This window comes from Pituophis catenifer, unplaced genomic scaffold (assembly GCF_029215685.1).
Source record: "Pituophis catenifer annectens isolate HBS135680 unplaced genomic scaffold, rPitCat1.0.hap2 SCAF_7, whole genome shotgun sequence".
Taxonomy (NCBI): Eukaryota; Metazoa; Chordata; class Lepidosauria; order Squamata; family Colubridae; genus Pituophis; species Pituophis catenifer.
In genome coordinates this window covers 20,989,638-21,012,921 of record NW_027256887.1, presented here as the reverse complement: position 1 = coordinate 21,012,921, position 23,284 = coordinate 20,989,638, and the positions used below count along the sequence as shown (strand labels likewise).

The 23,284-nt window shown below is 37.2% G+C and overlaps 1 protein-coding gene across 1 annotated transcript in view; it reads right to left on the bottom strand.

The window, feature by feature from the left end:
• GRM8 (glutamate metabotropic receptor 8) overlaps nt 1-23,284 on the bottom strand; it is a 502,734-nt gene that overhangs the window by 54,005 nt on the left and 425,445 nt on the right. The window lies entirely within an intron of this gene.

Sequence of the window (23,284 nt, the reverse complement as noted above, 5' to 3'; positions counted from 1 at the left end):
AACATAAATGGCTCCAAGCTGATTCCTCTCTTGAGTCTTGCCCTGAAGTTCTGCTGTTTCCTTCTCCTACATCTGTACAATGGTTTATTGCTGAACATAACTTGTATGATCTGGGAAGCAACTGAAGAGTTACATGTTTGCCTTGTGCTTCTTTAGAACCTCAAATGTAGAAATATTAGAAGTGTATTTGCTATTTAATTGGGGTTTGCCAAAAGCCTCTAAGGGCATCAAAAAAGATATTTAGGTGCTGTGTTATGTTTATACCTACAAAAAAATCAGTATTGCATGAAAATTGTTGGAAAACCTGAAGAAATATGTTAGGGATAGATTGTCATGGAGAAAAATGTATCTACTGTATGTACTCACTAACTACTAAAGTTGTTGTTGTTAGTTGCCATAGTCATGTCCAACCCATCATGAGCCCATGGACAACATTCCTCCAGGCCTTCCTGTCCTCTACCATCCTCTGGAGTCCATTTAAGCTCATGCCTACTGCTTCAGTGACTCTATCCAGCCACCTCATTCTCTGTCATCCCATTCTTCTTTTGCCCTCAATCATTCCCAGCATTAGGCTCTTCTCAACTGAGTCCTTCCTTCTCATTAGGTGGCCAAAGTATTTGAGTTTCATCTTCAGGATTTGGCCTTCTAAAGAGCAGTCAGGGTTGACCTCCTCTAGGACTGACCGGTTTGATTGCCTTGCAATCCAAGGGACTTGCAGGAGTCTTCTCCACCACCATAGTTCAAAGGCCTCAATTCTTTGGCGCTCAGCCTTTCTTATGGTCACAGCTATACATTGCAACTGGGAAAACCATAGCCTTGACTATACACACTTTTGTTGGCAGGGTGATGTTTCTGCTTTTTAGAATGTTGTCTAGTTTTGCCATAGCTTTCCTCCCCAGGAGCAAGCGTCTTTTAATTTCTTGGCTGCAGTCCCCATCTGCGGTGATCTTGGAAAATAAAATCTGTGTCACGAGTGTTTCCAGGATTGCTGTGGCTATCTGCCTACTCACAAACAGTATGGTTTTAATCAAGCCATCTACTGTTGCCAATTACCTGCAAGCCTTCCCCGCCCTAGTTAATTGCAGGTTAACTCCCTATATAAGCAAGGACCTTTTGCTTGCTACTCGGGCCTAGTCTTCTAGGCCTAAATGCACAGCTCCTGCAGGAAGCTTGGTGCAATGTCGCAGATGGGAGAAGAATGCAGATAAGGACTCCAGACGCCGCTACAGAGAGACTCCCACGGATGCTTGCCTTTTGCTGTTTTGTAGCACGCAAGCTATCATCGGGACTGCTGTTGCTGGACCTTCTTCCTCCCACAAGCTTCAAGCAATGTTTGCTGTTTGAACTGTTTTTACTTCAGGTGACTTTCAGCTGTGAAGCTCGTGCTGCTCCCATTATGATTGCCTTGATGATGTATCGACGCCGAAGCTGCTTACCTTCATGCTAGCTTTATTCTTTTGTGAACTGTTTCGGTATTGTGGAGAGGGATCTAGGGAGATAGCCTTGCTTCACATACCCAGATAAGACTTTGTTTTTAATGTGTTTTCTTAAAGACATAGTGCTTTTTAAATGTTTTAAAGTAAATTATATTTTTACACAAGACACCTCTGTCAGAATTATTTCAGTCTCAGTGTGTTTACTCATGAGCTGGTTCACGGTCCGGGGTACCCCTCAACCCCATTTCATCACAATCTGTCACTACCTCCATTTCTTCCCCATCTATTTACCAGGAAACTACTAAAGTACCTTTATCCATGTGAAGAATTCATATTTATAGAGTAAGGTAAAGGTTCCCCCGCACATGCATGCTAGTCATTCCCGACACTAGGGGGTGGTGTTCATCTCTGTTTCAAAGCCGAAGAACCAGCGCTGTCCGAAGACATCTCCGTGATTATGTGGCCGGCATGTCTAAATGCTAAAGGCGCACAGAGCGCTGTTACCTTCCCACCAAAGTGGTCCCTATTTTTCTACTTGCATTTTTCAAACTGCTAGGTTGGCAGAACCTGGGACAAGTTACGGGAGCTCACCCCATTACATGGCACTAGGGATTTGAACTGCTGACCTTCTGATCAACAAGCTCAGCTTCTTAGCCAATGAGCCACCACGTCCCTCCCTAATTTATAGAGTAGGGCTGCGCTATTCAGATTCAATTCAAAAGAGATGCCTTGGATTACATGGGTGTGTAAATGCAGCATCTTCTGTCTAATAAAAGCAGCCCTATCACACATCTTAAAATAGTACTTCTAAACTGAAACCAGAGTTTTGTACAACTCTAAAACAAAGTATATATGATTATGAATAGTCCAGATTAGGCTCAGTCTAAATTTAGTTTTTATCAATATTATTTATATACTGGTAGTTCTTGACTAACAACCATTCATTAAATGACCATTCAAAGTTACAATGGTACTAAAAAAAAGTGACTCATGACCATTTTTTAGAGTTACAGCCAGCATCCCTGTGGTCATTTGATCAATTGGCAATTGGCATGCATTTATGATGGTTGCAGTATCCCAGAGTCACGTGATCTCCTTTTGCCACCTTCTGACAAGCAAAGTCCATGGGCAAACCAGGTCCACTTAACAACTGTGTTACTAACTTAACAACTGCAGTGATTTATTTAAAAATTGTGGCAACAAATGTTGTAAAATGGAGCAAAATTCATTTAACAACTACAGTAGTTGTTAATTTACAACCGTAGTTCTCAATTTACAACCACAACTGTTGTTAAGTGAGTTTTGCCCCATTTTATGACCTTTTTTGTTTCACTTCTTAAGTGAATCACTGCAGTTGATAAGTTAGCAATACAGCTGTTAAATGAATCTGGCTTCCCCATGCCCTTGGGATACAACAACCATCATAAATATGATCCAGCAGCCAAGCCTCTAAATTTTGATTATGTGAGCATGAGGATACTGCAATGGTCATAACTGTGGAAAATGGTCTGTCACTTTTTGCACTGCCGTTGTAACTTTGAACAGTCACTAAATGAATTGTTGTAAGTCGAGGACTACCTGTATCTCGCTCAGCAACAGAAATTTTGGACTGAACTGTGGTTGAGGACTATCCGTACTGTATTCATATTGTTTTAGTGTTTCAGTTTGTCTGTGATTTTGTTTTAACACAATAAATTTCACCTCTGCTTTTGTGAAAAACTGCACTTCCAGAATTTTGCACCTACCTTATATGAAACATTCCTTAATAACTGTAGTTTTATATGCAGTATACCGTAATATGTATGGTTTTTAATTCAATAATGAAAGCTATTACCCTTTTCATTGGAAATGTTATCCCATGGGATCATATTCACAAATGATAACTGTGGTTGAAAATCCAGCTGATTCCAACTATGATGTCCGGGTACAATGTCCCCAGATATGTGGGGAATGTTGTACACCATTCTTTCTCAAATGTACTTACTTTTTAATGAATATTCTGAAGTAATAATGAGGAACACTAGCAGGCTCCTTTACATTGTACAATCTGTGCCGTAGTGAAGTTTATAGCATCATGCCTGTAAAAGAATCCTGTGGCTATTCCTTTTCCATTCCTAGGAATATGAATCTCTCCATCTCTTCCTCCCTCCCTCCCTCCCTCCCTCCCTCCCTCCCTCCCTCTCTCTCTTTCTCTCTCTCTCTCTCTCCCTCCCTCCCTCCCTCCCTCCCCCTCCCCCCCCTCTCTCTCTCTCGGGAGAAGAGACTTCAACTGACTGAGGAGTTCACAGAATAGAATATGAATATAAAAGGTAAAGGTAAAGGTTCCCCTCACACATATGTGATAGTCTTTCCCGACTCTAGGGGGTGGTGCTCATCTCTGTTTCAAAGCCGAAGAGCCAGCACTGTCTGAAGATGTCTCCATGGTCATGTGGCCGGCATGACTAAATGCCAAAGTCACACGGAACGCTGTTATCTTCCCACCAAAGCTGGTTCCTATTTTTCTACTTGCATTTTTTACCTGCTTTCGAACTGCTAGGTTGGTAGAAGCTGGGACAAGTAACAGGAGCTCACCCTGTTACACAGCACTATGAATTCAAACCATATATTATATGAATATACTGTATGAATCTGAATATATTCCCCTGTAAAGACAATGCTACTTACAAGGTTAACTTTGCCATGAATTACTGTAGAATGGATACACTATCTTTACAAGATATTATGAGTGAGACATACATGAAGTTAGAGTATTCTAATCATGCGTTATTTTGGTCCTGGATGGGATGAAGGCAATAATCAAAGTGTAAAACCCAAAGTTATATGGGCAATGCCATAAACCTGAATATGATTGAAGGCCCGAAGAAAATGTATAGCAGATGTTCTACCAACATTATTAAAATCAAACATAAAAGAACATAAAGGAAAAAAAAAACCCCGTTCTGATTGGTAATTTTTGTCATGAAAATGAGATGAAAACATTGTGACAGTGAATAAAAAGGCAGGAGACCTGTAAAGGCAAATGAGGGAATTCTAACTTGGAAATGCAAATCTCATTCAAGCTCTTTTTTTTTTTTTTTTTGTTCTAGTTTATATTGTAAGGTTGAATTATTTCAGAACTTTAGGCCAGGGAACATAATTGCTATTATTTTAAATTTATCAGTTGTCATTCTAATAAAAGTAAAGCTACCCTTGCCCCCCTCTCTCTTTTCTTAAGCTACATGTCAATTCTTTTCAGCAAAATGCTGGATTAGTATAGCAATTAGTTCCCAAACTGTCACTGATAAGCAGACAAAAGAATATCTTAGTGATATTTAAAATGTGCAAGTAAGTGAGCGTGCTTAATTTAATAAAATATTCAAGTCTATCCATGGGTGAATTGTTATGATTCTTTAATTTCTAGAAATGGGATTGGGAGATGTCTGACATTGACTTGGTTCAGGAATCTAGATCTCAAGATAGACAAGACCTACAGACCATGCAAAAAACTCTAGTTTTGCAATCAACTGAAATTCCTTAAAGCAGCTTCATTTTTCCCCCTGGAATTTCCTGCAATCCAGGATTGCAGTAAGATGCCAGAAAAAGACATACTTGGTTTAAGGAACTGGAAATGGTTGTCATATACTTTTGCATATAAGCCCTAGGAAGACCATGAATAAAATCTTGTCTTTTGGCTACAACGTATTTAACTGAAAATCTCACATGCATAACAGAATGAGGTAACACAATCAATTCGTGGATAATCAGAAATAGTGGAATTACTGTAGGTGTACAGACATCTCACACTCATGTCTATTCATAATTTGGGACCTGTAAATTCCCTCCCAATCAACTGTATTTTTATATCTAACAGTATACAAGATTTTAATTTCATTCATCAGGCATTTATTTTTGAGGTTGTGCACAACTTTAAAGGGACATATCACTTAGGTCTAGTGAAGCACCTTCTCAGAGCAAAATCATGAACCATCATCATAAGCAGTAGACGGTCTGCAATGCTTTATCTCAACAGAATACGTTATGCTGCCAGACTTGAAATTTTGAGCTTAGACAACTTAGAACTTCGCCGTCTTTGGTCCGACCTAAGCGTAGTACATAAAATTATCTGCTACAATGTCCTACCTGTCAATGACTACTTCAGCTTCAACCACAACAATACATGAGCGTACAATAGATACAAACTTATGGTAAACTTGATTGCAGAAAATACGACTTCAGTAACAGAGTTGTTAATGCCTGGAATGTACTACCTGACTCTGGTTTCTTTCCCAAACTCCCCAAACTTTAACCTTAGACTGTCTACTGTCAACCTCACCACATTCCTAAGAGGTCTTTAAGGGGCGTGCATAAGTGCACCAGTGGGCCTACTGTCCCTGTCCTAATGTTCCCTTTTATTCGTATCCATTTCATGTATTCATAACTATGTTTATACTTATATCTGTTATCTAATACATGCTTGACCAAATGAATGAATGAATTAATTAATTAATGACTAAATAAATAAATAAATAAATAAACCAACCAACCAACCAACCAACCAACCAACCAACCAACCAAAGTGACTTTTGCTTATATGCAATACTGTTCATACACACAACACATCTTCTTCAAGACTAGGTCTCTGGTCAAGAAGAAATGGCTGCAGCTAGATGCTTCATAAGACAGAGCACACAGTCTTCATTCCATCAAGCAAAGCACCTATTTCACCTGTTAGTGAAACATGCTTTGATTATCCTAACCTGACTTACTGCAATGTATTGTACATAGAAATAACTTGTAGGTACTTTGGACACCTTAGTCTTTAGCAGAATTTATGAACTGATTAAATGTTATTTTGCCAGCTGTGGTAGCTGGCAATCAATTTTCAGATCCAAAGTAAAGTTTTGGTGCTGATTTTTAAAGCCTTCAGTGGTTCAAGACCAAAAGTTCTGCAAGAAGATATTTTTTAGTCTCTTTGGTCATTTTTGAAGGTGCCCTTGCTGTTGAATACAATGGCGGCTAAAAGAGAGGAAGCAGGTTGTCAAACTTATCAATAACCTAAATTATTCATCTTGTCCCAGACATTTTTAATAGTTTTTCTGCCAATCTGATTTTAAATGCCTTTACTACACATACTGGTTGGATAATAGATAATGGATTTATACACTTTATATCTCTCCAGGATTATTTATTAATTGCACTTTATAGTTTTCATTGTTCATTTTTGCCTTCATATTTTTTTAAAAAAAATTTAATAACTGTAATTCTAATAGAAAAGTTTGGGTTTGGGGCATTAGAAATAAAATAATAAAACAACAAAACCATAAACTATTGGCATCAGATTTCATGATTAGCTCTAACCTCTCTATAAAAGGAAACTGGAGGAAATTTATTTTTGTAAAAATAATAATTCTTTTTGTTCATAAGAAAAACAAATCCAAATCCATATTGGAAACCAACCCAAATGGCATCAAAAACTGCGTCACCGTTCCAATTCTCTCTCTCCATTTTTTATCCTAGAGAGATTAGAAAGAAACAATGCTAAATCCAAAAAAATTAAAGCTGGATGTTTTAGTCATTTGGAGGTTAAAATCAGCTCAATGGATAGACTATAGAGTAAATGCATTAAATAGTGACAGATGTGACTGAGGCCTCCACATATAGAAGTCTTAGAAGCATAAAATTACTGATCTTTTAATTCCATTTTATTCTTTCAGTTCTACTTTTCTTATCCAGTTGTTCCTTCCTTTTTGCATTTCTTCTAAATTCTGCCTCATTAATTTACCATTTTGTGGGCAAACTGGCTGTAAATTGGGTCTGAGCAACTTGTCTATTAAGATAAAATTTCCCTATAATCTTTTCATCAAATATGGTATTGGAAATACGTAGAGAAAACAGCACCTATTAACTAAATTCAAGTATCAAAAACACTCCAGGTTCACGATAACTGTACAGATATCAGCTGCTTTTTACAATAAGTTGTATTTCCCATCAAAAATAAATCTGTCTCAACTCTATAAGCTTTCAATGAGGTTGGTGTGCAATATATAGTGATAATAAGGAAATATTATCCTGTCGCACATGATCCAGGAGTAAAAAAGTCTAAATAAAGTAATCTTTATAAAAACATATTCAATTTAAAATAATAAATATTTTAGTTTGGAAAAGATAATATTGTAATAATTAATAAGACAAAAAAGTAACTGATTCTGTCTGGCCCAAGCATGAAGATCTATGTGTGACAATTCATGCTTCATTAGGTCTAAATAATAATAAGCAATAATACATTTAAGATACAGTTTCGTATAGTTCTTCCATTATTCCTGCCAAAAATCAATTGTTTCTTCCATTTCCAAAATCCTTGGCTATGACTAAATTTAAACCTGCCTTCGTATACTTTTTAAAGAATGGCACTTCTGAAATAATTATCATAGAACAAACTATAAAAGCAATGTTTTTATTTCCTCTGGCATATGTCAAGCAATATTTTAAATGTTGGCATTTCAAACATTCATTTTTAGAGGTATTGGGAAATAAGGAGCCCTGGTGGCACAGTAGTGTGGGAAGCCACCCCCTCCCAGAAGAATGAAATAATTTAAGAAATATTGAAAAGGGAAAATATTATATTTCCTTAAAGGAGAACTACAGAAACATGTTCTTGGAGACAAAAGTTTCCAAGTCTTTCTTAATAGCCCCCAGCAGATTTTTTGTGCCCATTGAGAAAGATTGGGCCAGCCTATCTACAAAACAAAAGACCTCCAGTTCCAGGATGATGGATTAAGACATGACCCCTCAGGACATAATAGGATTAACCTTCTACCTTTCAGCAGCAGAGCTCACCACATTGCACAATCTTCTGGGGACATTGCATCACCCTCCAGGTTTCAATCAAACTTAGCTCAAACAACTACAGAGCTATGACCACTACAACAGCCAATAGAATACATGTTCTTGCACAGGAACAGGAAAGCCCAATAGACTGTATAAAAACCCCTCACTCTCAACTCCATGTGGTCAGCTACCAGACTCACATGTGCTTGGTGGTTCTGTTCATCATTAAACCATCTTTCCAATTAGCCACCATGTTTCCAGTGTCTTTCTCCCAGTATATTTCTTCCAACAGTAGTTAAGTGCAGTATTGCAGGCAAACTTTTACCCACAGCTTGGAGTTTGATTGTGATGGGATTGAAGGTTGACTCAATCTTCCATCCTTCTGAGGTCTGTAAAATGAGGACTCAGATTGTTGGGGGCAATATGCAAATAATGCTGACATTGTAAATTGCCCATAGAGTGCTGTAAAGCACTATTAGGGGTATATAAGTCTAAATGCTATTTGTATTGTTGTAAAAAAAAAATCTGAATTAGCAAAATTTGAAAGGAATGCTTCGTTCTAAACATGCTTTTGAGCATGGTTTGCAAAATGATGAGACTTCCTTCTGTGAAGGAAGTAAAGTAAAGCAGATAGGGTTTCCTTTTTGCATGAATCCAAGGCTTTATCTGGCATGTTTATTAGAGGTACCTGAATGGGTATTTTACAGCTGCTAAAACTGCTGGATGAGGCCTCTAAGCAGTATGAAATGCCACTATAAAGTGAATTATATCAGTCTGGTGCAAAAAATTCTATCAGTGTAAAGCCACCAACGCCTCAGACAGGCCCATAACAAATCAGTTGAGCAAGATGCATGGATAAATTATGCTCTCTGGAGAGTATATTTAGATAGGTAGTTTCAGTCTTCTTATTTGGACTGGCAGCACCATTAATTCATTTTGGACAAAAAGGATACAGTGTCTACCTATTGTTTAAAGCCTTTCTTTACCATCCTAATAGCTAGCATTGATAAAATGACACTTTAATACCAGTAGGTTATGAGTCTTTTGGATCAAGCTCATAGATTCAGAGGATAAAAATAACAAGTGGAAACAAGAGAAGAAAATTTATTTTGTTTTTACTGTACTTTTTTTTAAAAAAAAATTGGTAAGAGTCTTCAACTGCATCAGTCTTTGTTCTTGAGCTATCATAGCAGGAGTGAGACATTTGTTAAGTGAGTTTTGCCCCATTTTAGGACTTTTCTTGCCATAGTTGTTAAGAGTATCACTGTAGTTGTTAAGTTAGTAGCTCAGTTGCTAAGTGAATCTGGCTTCCCCATTGCTTGTCAGAAGGTTACAAAAGGTAATCACATGACTCCAGAACACTGCAACCGTCATAAATATGAGTTAGTTGCCAAGTGTCTGAATTTTGATCATGTGACCATAGGGATGCTGCAGTGGTCGTAAATCTGAAAAATGCTCAGAACTCACTTGTTTTCAGTGCCGTTATAACTTTGAATGGTCACTAAATAAACTGTTTTAAGTCAAGGACTACCTGCATCTTATAATAGTGATTTCACAAGTTGAATTTATCTTCCATATATTATCTTTCCTTTGTATTGGTTTACATACACGTAACCATCATTCAATTCACTTTCAAGGTAAGCAACAGTTGCGGCCCTTTCTTGATCGGGATTCCCTGTGCACAGTCACTCATGCCCTCGTTACCTCTCGCCTGGACTACTGCAACGCTCTCTACATGGGGCTCCCCTTGAAGAGCACCCGGAGGCTCCAACTGGTCCAGAATGCGGCTGCGTGGGTAGTCACGGGAGCCGCATGTAGAGAGCGTTGCAGTACATTCCCATACAACACCTCTCCTGCGTGAGCTGCACTGGCTCCTAGTAGTCTTCCGGGTGTGCTTCAAGGTGTTGGTTATCACCTTTAAAGCGCTCCATGGCATAGGACCTAGTTATCTTCGAGACCGCCTGCTGCTACTGACGGCCTCCCATCGACCTGTGCGCTCCCACAGAGAGGGCCTCCTCGGGGTGCCATCAGCCAAACAATGTAGGCTGGTGACCCCCAGGGGGAGGGCCTTCTCTGTGGGGGCACCTACCCTCTGGAATCAGCTGCCCCCAGAGATAAGGAGAATCCAAGACCTCAGTGCCTTCTGCCGTGCCCTTAAAACCTTCTTTTTCCAGCAAGCCGGGCTGGTCTAACACTTTTTAAAATGTTTTTAATTGTCTGTTATTGTTTTTAATCATGGGGCCAAATTTATATATATCTTTTTAATTGTATTTTAATGTTTGTAGTTTATGTTTTTACTTGGCTGTTCACTGCCCTGAGTCCTCAGAGAGAAGGGTGGTATACAAATTTAAAAATAAATAAATAAAAATAAATAAACATTACGCAAAGTACTGAAAAGGTATAACTATAAGCAAAAGTAATTAAAGATGCAAGATAAGAAAAGGAATGAAAATACAGCTAAATTGATCAGACACTGATATCATTAATTACCTCTCCCTATAGAGATGGCACAGTGGTTAAAATGCAGCATTGCAGGATAACTCTGCCACAGCCTGGAGTTCGATCCTCACGGGGCACAAGGTTGATTCAGGCTTCCATCTTTTCCAGGTCAGTAAAATGAGGATCCAGATAGTTGGGGCAATATGCTGACATTGTAAACCACCCAAAGAGTGCTGTAAAATATATCTTCAATGGGACGGTATATAAGACTAAATGCTATTGTTATGCTTTTCCATCTTTGCTTTCACCATGGTCATGCACCAATTCATACACTGTTCTTTCTTTTTGAGAATCTCACTAAGTCTATCCATCTAATCACATTTTTTTTCAATCTTTCCCTTCCTCTCAATCTATTTACTTTTTCTTTATATATTTGTTTTGCAATTTAATCATTTGTTTTCTCTATACAATCAAATTAGTTCAGCATTTATTTTTGTATTGTTATTTGATACTCACTTCTAAATTCAATCCACATCTATTCAGCACTCATTCAATTTTGTCAACATTTTCTTCTTTTACCACACAAATTGCATAACTACCTCGTTCCCACTTCACATTCCCATGATGAACCTCCATAAATATATTAAACTTATTCCCAGCTCACTCAATGCTGAACCTTTTGCTAAGTATTCTATTTGTCCTTGCACATGCTTTACTTCACCAACAGTGGCAAATCCATTGCAATTGTTCTACTTTTATTTTAGTTTTTATGTCTTTACTTCTATGTCCACTTTTTCCTTAAGATCTACTCTTGACATTACTAAATGATGATTTGTCTCAATTCTGGACTATATGGAATAAGCCAAATCATAGCCCACTTTTACTCAAAGCAAGTTATCATTTGTTCCATGTAAAGTTCTATGTAGACTTACATAAATATATACCTTGAAATTCTACATACCACTGTCTGCACTCAACCAATCTGAAACTGTATTTGTGTATTGACATATATTCAGATTGCTTTTATTGGTTTCCCATATTCAAATGTTGTTAGCAAAATAAAGTGCTTGAAATAATAAATTATCATGTATTCTTTTGGCCCTGCATTTCTTTATGAAGCTTTTGAGCATTTGTGCCACATGGCACAACATCAGTAATTACAGTATTGTGGGATCCCCCAGACAGACATGGCATGAATCCTTTGGATACATGAGAAGTGTGCAAGGATTGTTCACATTGAAAGTTCTCTGTTATATGCAGCGTCCCAAACACTCAGGTTTTTCTCTATGACCGTACACATTGATCAGCCCAAATCATAATCATAATTTTCTTAACTGGAAAGAATGAAGCTTCATTCTCTATCAAAATAATTAGGATTAATGGGGCTTAATATGGGTTGAGTTATTCCTTAAACTAATTAACTTTCAAGCATATGTGTTATACACAGTATCTGTATTGAAAATTAAATCTTTACTTGCTTCTAATAGGAAAGTTCCAGAAAATAAATTCACAATAATTAACAATACCATCAAATATATAATTTTACTAATGGATTAAAATTCAATTCAATTTTCAATAAGTATAAAAAGTATCTTCAGACCATTTTTCAATGAAGGCAGTTTTATTGTTTTGATTTTCTTCTGATTACCTTCAATATTACCTGGATCTAGTGCAATGGACCATAGGGGAAAAAAGTGACAACAATGCAGAAGTATTGTTGCACAAGTCATAACTATATGTCTTATTATGTCTTATTCAAAGCAATCTCTCTCCTTCACATCCTTACTGCTTCAGCATTTTCAAAACATCCTCATGCTTCATTGAAGAAATCCAGCTTTCCTTGTGCATGAAATGATAAAACTAAAATCCTTGTTTGCCTAGCTACTGCACCAGATGTAATTTTCCCGGAAGCCGAAAATATTTCTATGTCTAATGCTAATCCATATTCCATTGTCTCATATTTCCCTCTGGGCAATATTGATGTCATTGTATGCTTTATAGAGTACTTATTGGATATTTTTGTAAGGATCACAAATTGGCTATGTATTTTGCCACTATATCATTAGATGCCGTATCCATCTCCAATGTTTTCCTCAGTAAAAACAAGGCAGTAGATCATCCAGTTGTTCAGGCTCAGATTCCATGTCTTCCATTACCAGTATTCTGTTTCAGAATACTCAATACTCAAGAATACTTTGAGGACTCCACAGTTTTAAGTTTGCTGTTCCCCATACTTCCTATCCAAATTGGATATTGAGTTTTTTTTCAATTTTATCCCATCCCATTGTAACTGTTTTTGAAGAGAAGTCCTACAAAAAGCTCACGCTTTACCCATAGCTATTGATCTGCCTCTTCAGCTTGGCATCTTCTCGCAGTGAGGTCTCCTGTTGAATTCAGACTCTATCAAACAAGGAGAACATGAGTCATGCTCGGTTGCAAGACCTATTGAACATTGAAGCTTCCCTGACAAGATTCTTGCAAATCTGCTGATCCCTTGGCTACTTGGCTTTGCGCTACACAGAAAACTAGAGGAAGCATCTCAAGAACAGATCTAAACCAAAACAAAAACTACCACCTGCATCCATTTGACACTGAAGAAAACTAAGTACCACTGCCTCATTTGTGTGTGTGTATCTATCTATCTATCTATCTATCTATCTATCTATCTATCTATCTATCTATCTATCAGGAGTGAAATATAAATTTGTTACTACCAGTTCTGTGGGCGTGGCTTGGTGTGGGGGGATTAATGTCACTGGGTGGGCGTGGCCAACTTTTTTTTTTTTTAACTTTTCAAAACATTTTTTCTAATGCTTTGAAAAGCCTCTGCCAATCAGGCAACTCAGCTGGGATCGTCAGAGACTTTTCAAAGCATTTTTTTTACCACCTCTTCGGCCAAGAGGTTGCAGAAAAAAATGTTTTGAAAAGCCTCTGATGATCCCAGCTGAGCCATGCGATCATCAGAGGCTTTTTTTTTTACTTTTAAAAGCATTTTTTCTTCGGAAGAGGTTGTAGAAAAAATGCTTTTAAAAGTGTAAAAAAAAAGCCTCTGATGATCGTGCGGCTCAGCTGGGCATGATTGGGGGGGGCGGAATTTTTGCTACCAGTTCTCTGAAACCGCCGCCGCCATCGCTACCGGATTGTGCGATCTGGTCCCGTAGATTTTCATGGGTACAGGTATGCAAGTGTATTCGGGTCTTCTCCCGTGTAAGATTGAGAGCACTTTGGCAATGTTTCAGCAGAATGTCATCTTTGTGGCTGGCTGGAATGAATATCAATGAATATGTGGAATAGGAATGAATATGTGGCTGGCTGGTTCTGGAGAACCGGTAGCGGAAATTTTGAGTAGTTCAGAGAACCAGCAGATACCACCTCTGGCTGGCCCCAGAGTGGGATGGGAATGAAGATTTTGCAATATCCTCCCAGGAGTGGGGAGGGAATGGGGATTTTGCAGTATCCTTCCCCTGGAGTGGGGTGGGAATGGAGATTTTGCAGTACCCTTCCCCTGCCATGCCCACCAAGTCACACCCACCAAGCTACACCACACCCACCAAGCCATGGCCACAGAACCAGTAGTAAAAAAAATTGAATTTCACCACTGCATTAATACCACTGCAGCAACAGGAATACAGAGGCAACCTTGATTAAAGGATGTAAGAACTTTTAAAAGAAAATAAATGATAATTCAGTCCTGGAAAATGAGAAGGCATGAAAAAAAAAATCCAAAATAACCTTGTCTTCATGCTGGCTGAGAATACTCTTGGCAGGCTTTCAAGATTCTGTTGTTATATTCTACAACAGTAAAATAGCATTTGTGAAATCCTTTCTCTGTTTCCTGACCTGGCAGACTTATAAAGAAAATGGAAGGAAATTGCATAATCTTCCTTTCATTATAGTCTAAAAAAATTTCTGTAGAATACTAAACAATATAGCTCTCGGTAATGTAGTAGCATGGCTTTTCAAGGAAGTTGATCCTATGCATGCATGGATGAATGCAGATCATATCAACCAACTGCTGCCACCTTAAACCATGTCTAAGAAGCACAAAGCCAGGTGCCCATTAAGCTGTGAGAAAGGTGGGGAAAAGAAGCACTGGACTAAAACTGCAATCAGTCTAGAATGCAACAAAGATTCCTATCTAACCACATTGTTTTCTGGATAATTCTGATAAGGTGGAGTCAAGAAACCTATGACAATGACCTTATTTTCTCCCCATGGATTTTATTATTTAGAAATCAAATTTATAGATTGTCTATCTTACTATCTAAGTGACTCTGGATGGTTTATAAGTTAAAAAAACCAATAACATCCACATAAAAAGTTCATACAAAAATAAAACTAAAAATATACATCCTGCAGCCACCAGCCAGAGTTGTGACTCAGTGTCAGAGAACTTTCTCTGGAGTAAATTGGCTAAGGCAGCATATTAAGTTGCTGCTCTCATAGGAGTTGTGGGGAGGGTATTACAAGTTTGTGAAGCAATGGTCTGTACCATTTTGTGGGAAACAATAGGACCAAGCTATCAGTGGTGGGTTTCAATTTTTTTTTACTATCTGCATTCCCTCCCCACTCCAGGGGAAGGATACTGCAAAATCCCCATTTCCTCCTGATCAGCTGGGACTCCGGAGGCAGAGAATAGATGGGGGCAGGGCCAGTCAGAGGTGGTATTTACCGGTTTTCCGAACTACTCAAAATTTCTGCTACCGGTCCTCCAGAATTGGTCAGAACCTGATGAATACCACTTCTGCAAACTATCATATATCTATATCCCTATTTTGCATCCCATGCTGTCTGTAATATTTCCAAAACAAGAACAGATTGAAGAACAGAAGAACAAACCTTAAAATCAAACAATACTCCCAATTTATGGCACTTTCTAGATTTTGATATCTAGAGACATATATCTACAACATTCACTGGTATGTGAATCAACCCTAAAAGGAGATTCATTATTAATCAGAAAGGCACATTGTTTTCCTAATTTATGAATGCCAAGTGCTGCAGGCTTGTTCTTAACAGTTTTCTTCCTTTGGAAATATATGGCTGAGAATTCAAAATTGCTAAATCCACACATTTGTTGTGAAGCAATGTATGTGAGCAGTGTGCAGGTGTGATGCTTAAGTGAATAAAAGATGATTTTTTTAAAAAAATTCTTGTTCACATGTTTTGTATTCATTACAAATATCAACATAATTGTTGATACGTAAGCTCCCTGTTTGACTTATTAAATGATTTGTTGTTGCTGTCAGAAAAAGAGAAGTTAAAATGCATCAAGAATAATGATACCTATGGCAGTGAAATGAGATCAGCCATGGAGCAGAAATGAACTGAATTACCCTGGCTACATAAGTGTTTAGCTTTGGATGATGACTGAGCTGTCTTCCTAAACAAGTTTATTCTCACATCTGAACTAGAGTCACCAGCACTTCTCTGTGCCTAAGAAATGAATGTTGACCATAGTGCACACTAGTTTTTTTGTTGTAAATTGACATGCCATTGCAAATTTGGAAGTTCCGCTTCCTTAGGCAAAACACGGACAGAATTTTAAAGGAAAAATAGCTTGTTAAAATGGGCTGTTTCTTCCCAGACATCAAAAGCATCCATGTAGGTTTCCTCGGCTAATGATCTAGAGACGTTGAAGATACCTGACCAGTTTACCATCTCCAAAATTAACATGCAAATCACAACTAAGCAAACCTTTGGGTTTTCACATGTCCCTGAATGTAGAGAAGTTACTGAATTTAAAATAAAACTAGTATTAAAATGTATATTTTTCTATATCTTTCATTTAGAAATGCACGAAGGTACTGTACATTTTGAAAGCAAAAGCATACTTTTTTTTTTTTTTTTGCAAATTGGGTTTTTTCCCCCCATTAAAAAGTGTTGATGAATATGCAAGAAATGTGTGCATGAATGCATGCAAAAACAACCCAATTTTGAAACAGATAATTCTAGCTTTGTTTTACAAACTGTCCTTCTCCTTCTCAGGGTTTAGTAAGAAGGTAACACAAAAGACAGGAGCCAAATTGGGCTTAATACCAGGATCATATTACCCTTTTTTCACCATCATTACTCACCCCACTATCTTGAACCATTCATTGGTTGCTCATTATTTTTCAGGAACAGTTGAAAGGACTTGTGTTTGTGCTTTAAAGGTCTAAATTGGTGTTTCTCAACCTCGGCACCCTTAAGATGTATGAACTTCAATTTCAATTCTCAACCAACACTGGAAGTTTTTAAGTTGTTGGATACCCATTTGTCTGAAGTGGTGTAGAGTTTCCTGCCTAAGCAGGGGGTTGGACTAGAAGACCTCCGAGGTCCCTTCTAACTTTGTTATTCTGTCCTGTCCTGTCCTATTCTATTCTTAGAATTCCCAGCCAGCCATATCTGGAACATGGCTTTCTGTGGATATGAACCAGGGGTGGGCTTCAGATCCTTTAGCAACAGGTTCGCTGCCCCGTTGCTGGGTGCATGTGGCCATGGTGAGCGTGGCCTAGTTGGCTGCCTGCACCATGGTGGAGGGCATTTTTCACCCTCCCAAGGCTCTAGAGGCTTTCCTTGAGCTTCCGGAAGGGTGAAAACTGCTTCACCCAGGCTCTGGAGGCCCTCCAGAGGCTGGAACCAGGCCTGTTTCCAGACTTCCAGAACTTCAGGTAAAGGGCATTTTTTGCCCTCCCAGACCCTCCGTGTGGCCCCTGCACTTACCTGGAATAATGAACAGGCCACATGGAGACTTCTGGGATAGGAAGGGTGAGAGGGCAGGGGTGGGTGTGGGTGTGGCCAGCCGGGGTGGCATTTGGGGGTTCACCAAACCCCGGCGATCCTTGGATAGAGGATTACCTCTAACCCTGCCGAATCCCCTGGAGCCCATCCCTGATATGAACCTATAGGAGCGTTATAACAGATTTTCTTACAGATGTCCTCACTTTCTGAGGTCCATTCCTTCCAGAGTAGCTCTTTCCTCTCTTTCTGCTTTACCCAGCTCTCTTCATTTTGAATTAGTCAATATTGATTTTAACTACATAAACCAGATTTCTGTACTGTTACTCACTTTGCATGACTTCTAGCAGAAAGGAAGCATGTCCACAGATTCAATATAAATAATAATAGCTGCCTGTCTATTTTATAAAGCTATACTATGAGGACATCCAAGAGAATTGGTGCAAGATCTCAAAATAGCATCTAATAGCCAGGGAATAGATAATGCTTTGCTTCATCAGCTTTCCTTTATTTCCACAATTGTTTGTTTAAATGTAGACTTTTTCCATTTTTGTCAGCTGTTGTTCTGCATAAATTATTGCTGTGTCAAATATATTATATTTTGCAGAAAGTTAAAAAAAACTCATTTTAATCTGAATGGTATCTGTTATTTTTTTTAGATAAAAATATCTATCTTCCTAACAGCTATATCTGTTTTGAAAAGAATGTGAACACTGAGTGTGCCTGGAGAATTTACATTACTGAGGGGTAAAGGCAGAAAGCAATTCTGTAACTAAAAGGAAATCCAGATGTCAGCAAAATCTGCTGACATAGATATCTTCAAGATTTTGTAATGTTTTTGCAAGGCAGACTTATCATTTTCTACCCAGAAAGGAGAGCCACTATCATATCTATAGAAATAGAAGCAGAGTAACAGAGGTAGGAACCACTCCAATCTCCATAGAAAAAATAGTTACCTGTAAAATAAATCTAAATATTTGATGCAGCACCAAGAAAAGGAAAATCCCCATGATAGTGAACATTCAGGATTATGCCCTGGCTCAGAGGTGGGTTTCAGCAGGTTCTGACCAGTTTTGGAGAACCGGTAGTAAAAATTCTGATTGGCTCCGTCTCCATCTATTCTCTGCCTCTCAAGTCCAAGGAGGAAGGAAATGAGGATTTTGCAGTAACCTTCCCCTGGAGTGGGGAGGGAATGGAGATTTTACAGTATCCTTCCCCTGCCACGCCCACCAAGTCACACCCACAGAACCGGTAGTAAAAATTTTTGAAACTCAACACTGCCCTTGCTATAATATCCAGCTGTTCTCCGAGAATACACCTATCCACTGATATTGATTTATTCTTTAGTAAGATTAGATGCTTAAATTTTGTCCCTTTAACTGATAAAAAGACATATTTGTATTATTTAACATGAGAATATTTTGAATATTCCTATCATGAAAACAAGTTGCAAAGACTTTGCTATTATGCCAAATATAGCATGCAAAATAAGATTATTTGTTCATTCTTTTAAGCAGTCATTATTGTACTGCATAGTATGATTCACTGCAACTTTCCAGGATCATAGTCAGAGTTCTATTTCATAACCTGCTTAAATATTTCTAGTATGGCAGTTGTCTGTATGCTATAATTTATAAATGTCATAACCTGCAGTACACAGCTATACTTTATATATTATAGTATATGCTCTATATATCTATAACTCTAGGACTACCATATATGAGCTGCAAAGATCTATATGACCACTAAATAAAACCCAAAAAGATACAAAAAATGCTTACTCTTTCCTGTTGTCTAAAGGCTGTCTGTATTTTTGCAGCCATGGTCTGTTAATTTAATACATGGATATATAAATATTTCAATTGTCCAATTGTCCTAGAAAGTTAAATTGTTAAGAGTTTTCTTTCATGTCCAGCAGGGAAAGAGCAAGGAAAGTGTAGAAAAGGAGATCCATCAGTGGTGGGATTCTACCGGTTCAGACCGGTTCAGGAGAACCGGTAGCTCTGACCATCAGCTGGGAGCGAACCGGTTCTCCCTGATGATCAGATGGTCCCACCTACCCACCCGCGCTATTTTTCTACCTTTCTCTCCTCAGCTGATTTACGCAGCAGAGCAGATTGCCATGTGAATCAGCTGTATTACTCCTCCGAAGAAACCCAGAAGTGAAGATTTGCTTAAAGTGTGCATGTGCGTGCAGCGTGGGTGCATACAATGCAGATGCGCATGCGCAAAGCACGCAATCACCAAACCGATTGTTCAGCCAGGAGGTTCCCACCACTGAGATCCATTGCTGTACAAAGGGGTAGAGCTTGCAAAGTGACGAGACAATGCTACTTTTGTCATTTTATTTATTTATTTGTTTGCCCTTCAATCACTGAGGTAACCCTAGGAGAGGGCTACACTCTAGAATTTTAAAAAATCGTGGAAGCAATAAAAAGAGCAATAATAATAATAATAATAATAATAATAATAATAATAATAATAATAATACTGTGTTTCCCTGAAAATATGACCCCATCTTATATTTTTTTGAACCCCAAAATAAAGCGCTTGGCCTTATTTTTGGGGAGGTCTTATTATTTTGGGGCGCGTGGAGCAAGACGGGGCTCCTCTTGCCATCTTACCTGATTTCCAGCTCTGTCTCCCTAACCCTAACCAGAGGAAATGGCGGGGACCAGCTGCACATGTATTTAAATACATGTGCAGCTGGGAGGGCTTATTTTTGGGGAGGGCTTATTTTAACACATCACTCAAAAGCCTGATTGGGTTTATTATCAGGGGATATCTTATTTTTGGGGAATCATCATCATCATCATCATCATCATCATCATCATCATCATCATTTATTCCTCTTAATCTCCCTACCGCTGTGATACCGCTGGTTATATTGTACATTACATGATAAACAAATAGCAAAAGATAAAGAACAAGAAATTAAACAAAAGGAAGTTGATACAACAGGTCAAGTCATGGTTTGTTTTAGAATGATCTGGTTCTCATATAACAATATTATATAAACTACACATACATGATGCTGGTTTTGCCCATAATACAAAAACAGAATCACATTATGAGTTTGTGCAGTATTTGTACCTATTCTTGACAGTGATGCTTAAACAATCCTATTATTTAATCACTACAGTACTGTATTACTTTGTTGACTATATAGTAGATACACATTAGTTTCTCTGAGTTAATAATTGTCAGAATTTTTAAAGCTATGAACCTAGAACATTGAGATAGGACTTGCCACAAGTGAGACCAGGTACAAAATGAGTTAGGTTTAGTGTTAGGATTTTCATTCACCGCTTCAATTCAGTATTAGAAAACAATATTGAGAAACCATGTATATAATGATAGAGTATTCTCATTAGCTGTATCTTACAAAAAAAATGCATATTGTTTTATTTAATGTAAGCTGCCTAGAATAGTTTCTGGTAAGATGGTCAGCATGTAAATTTAATAATAAGAAAACAAAAACAATAGCATATTAACAATAACAACATATTATGCTTACTACCCTAGATACAATATTTAACCTAATGAAAATCTTATTAAGTTAAGTGGGACCTACTTCTAAAAGAAACGTATATAATTGCATTTTATAGTTAGAATCTACGCAAATATATTGGTAAACCCACTACATGCAGTACTTATTTCTTTTAATTAAATAATAAGATTGTAAGTTGTGTAGCATAGCCAGTAATAGACAAACAGTAAACAATAATAATTACATATTCATGATCTGTAATCCTTATCTTTGTGTTTCCATAAGGTTTAGGGAAGTATACCTGAAATTATTCCATTTCACCATCACAACACTTATATCAGCTTTATTACTGTTAATTGATTAGAATAAGATTAGAATAAATATACAGCATAATTGCCAGAAAGAAAGTCGAATAGCATTTAAATTTGAGAGAAACTGGCAAAATGTCATTCAGCTATCTTAATGATTCCATGGAAACAAAGTTCTTCACTCTAAATTGTCTGCAGTGGGTCTTCTGTTACTAACAAATAATAAATAATATACAGAAATGCTACTATTAGAATTATTATGCACCAAGATTATTATGCATATTCACCAAGACAAATTCCTTGTGTGTCCAATCACACTTGGCCAATAAAAAATTCTATTCTATTCTATTCTATTCTATTCTATTCTATTCTATTCTATTCTATTCTATTCTATTCTATTCTATTCTATTCTTATCAAATACGAAAGTTGGATTGGTGTAATACACATCAAAACAATATTCATTTTAAAAAGTCTGTAATGAGCTCTTGTATTAAGAATTGATTTAAAAAATGATGTATGATATTAGCTTAATGTTGTTCATTAGTTTGGATAACCCGATAAGAAAAGAAGATGAGATATGAAGGTTGAGTTTTCTCTATACATAGGGTTTTTTTTTTAACTACAGATATTCTTGGATTTATTCTATGCCATTATATGATCATCTGACCATTCCAGTAACTGCTGTTGATTTAATTCTAAGATTCTTCTTGATAAGGTGAACACATTTTTAATGTAAGAGGTAAGAAGCTCAATATAAATTTAACAGTAACCTAATATAAAAGAGAGAATTGATGTACAAAGCATGCACAAGTTCTCCCCAACATTACAGATTTTTAAAGAAATTATTTTATTTGTTGGCAAAAAACACATTCTTTCGTTTGGATGAAAACATTTCTTCAAAGTAGGAGAACAAGATTAGCATTAACTGAAATCTTCATATCTCAAGATTCCAATTCTGTACACACTTATTGTGGAATAAATCCCACTTACTTAGTACAACTTGCCTACAACATTCCTAGAATAATTTTAAACATTGCACATCACAGGATGAAAACCAAAAGTCGCTGACTTAGTTAGATTATGCCATATCTAGCGCACATTTAAAAGCTACTGACAATTACTTCTGATATATTATTTCAAATATATCAAAACTCCTGGCAATTAAAATTGATTAGGAAGAATAAAATATGTCAATTGAGCACATTTTTTGGGAAATACTGGACAAAAAGTTCCATTCTATGATTCCTAAAATTTTTCTGATTTGAATATCATATAGTTGGAAAAGCAGTAACTTTAGAAGTTGTAAGCAATTATTTCAATATATTTGCTACCAATAATAATTCCAAGGACAAATATTAGAATATGTATGGAATTATATGGCACTTTGAAAACAATCCCAATGTTGGAGGAAGGGGCTAATAATATTTAAAACAATATTAAAAGGAAAAGACAAGACGATAAAATCGCTCCATAATAGCTTAGGTTTATTAAAATGACAATAATTACATTTCAACTTACAATATAAGAAAGAGTCATCCAAGTAAAGGAAGATGCCAGGCAGCTTTTCAGTAGCATCATGAGGGCCATAAATTTTTTCCTTTAATCTTTTTAAAATATTATTAGTCCATCCCTCCCAATATACACATTTTTATCAAAGTTCCACATAATTCATATATAATTGTTCTTGAAATTACTATTGATAGGAATAGTAATTGACTGGGAACCATAACATTACTGGAAAATATTGAAGACATTTCACCTGCCATGCCTTCATGTTGATAATGTAACCAAAAACTGTACAGGGCTTCTATCATTTTACTCTTACATTTTTCTGCATCAAAGATTTATATTTTTATTTTTACACTGTAGGCAGAATGAGAAACTTCTTCTTAGCCAAATACTGCATATTTTTGCTTGAATTAAAGTAATAACTGGATAGCCTCTTGCCCGAAAAGGGTAGAAAATTAACAGCAAATATGATAAAGTGGTCTAGTGGTTGGATAGAGGAACCTATTTTATGTATTATTGTTGGTAGCATGGTAATAATTATGGCAAAGTAGCCTCAGAAGAGTAATCATTTGTA